Genomic DNA, 1,194 nt, shown 5'->3' with positions numbered 1-1,194 from the left:
TCACTCGAGCCCCCAGGCGCAGCAGCTCGGCCGCTGTGGCGCGGCCCAGGCCGCTGTTCGCCCCCGTGATCAGCACGGTCTTCCCGCGCATGAGGCCGGAGTCCCTGCCTTGGTGCAGCCGCTGGACGCTGGACCCCACAAACCGCCGGGCGGCTAGCCACAGGATCCCACCTAGTGCAGCCAGTAACGCTGCCGCGGTACCCACTGCCATAGCCGCCGGGGCCGAGGGCCCACCGGCCCCTGCGCGGGCTGGGTGTTAGTTCTAAAAGGTCTTGTAGGTCTTCATAGAACCGTTCAACTTCAGCTTCTTCAGCATTACTGGTTGGGGCATAGACTTGGATTACTGTGATATTGAATGGTTTGCCTTGGAAACGAACAGAGATCATTCTGTCGTTTTTGAGATTGCATCCAAGTACTGCACTTCGGACTCTTTTGTTGACCATGATGACCACTCCATTTCTTCTGAGGGATTCCTGCCTGCAATAGTAGATACAATGGTCATCTGAGTTAAATTTACCCATTCCAGTCCATTTCAGTTCGCTGATTCTTAGAATGTCAACATTCACTCTTGCCATCTCTTGTTTGACCACTTCCAATTTGCCTTGATTCATGGACCTGACATTCCAGGTTCCTATGCAATATTGCTCTTTACAGCATCGGACCTTGCTTCTATCACCAGTCACATCCACAGCTGGGTATTGTTTTTGCTTTGGCTCCATCCCTTCATTCTTTCTGGAGTTATTTCTCCACTGATCTTCAGTAGCATATTGGGCACCTACTGAGCTGGGGACTTTCTCTTTCAGTATCCTATCATTTTGCCTTTTTATACTGTTCATGGGGTTCTCAAGGCAAGAATACTGAAGTGGTTTGCCATTCCCTTCTCCAGTGGACCACATTCTGAATTAAAGTACATAAAGTGCTTAGAACAGTACCTGACAAGAAGTAAGCTCATTATTAGTGTTATTATGACATTAATAGTTTTCTATGTGTATGGTCTTCAAAACTTTTAATAATTGGATAACAGTATCAATAACCTCAGATATGCAGATGACACCACCCTTATGGCAGAAAGTGAAGAGGAACTAAAAAGCCTCTTGATGAAAGTGAAAGTGGAGAGTGAAAAAAAGTTGGCTTAAAGCTCAACATTCAGAAAATGAAGATCATGGCATCCGGTCCCATCACTTCATGGGAAAT

The 1,194-nt window shown here is 47.2% G+C and overlaps 1 protein-coding gene and 1 pseudogene across 1 annotated transcript in view; one reads left to right on the top strand and one right to left on the bottom strand.

The window, feature by feature from the left end:
* LOC104996996 overlaps positions 1 to 211 on the bottom strand; it is a 35,268-nt pseudogene extending 35,057 nt beyond the window's left edge.
* RCOR1 (REST corepressor 1) overlaps positions 1 to 1,194 on the top strand; it is a 109,607-nt gene that overhangs the window by 25,589 nt on the left and 82,824 nt on the right. The window lies entirely within an intron of this gene.

The sequence above is a fragment of the Bison bison genome, unplaced genomic scaffold (genome assembly GCF_000754665.1).
Source record: "Bison bison bison isolate TAMUID 2011002044 unplaced genomic scaffold, Bison_UMD1.0 scf7180017864302, whole genome shotgun sequence".
Lineage (NCBI taxonomy): Eukaryota > Metazoa > Chordata > Mammalia > Artiodactyla > Bovidae > Bison > Bison bison.
Note: the sequence above shows the minus strand (reverse complement) of the source record. Positions and strands in the feature narration are given on the sequence as shown.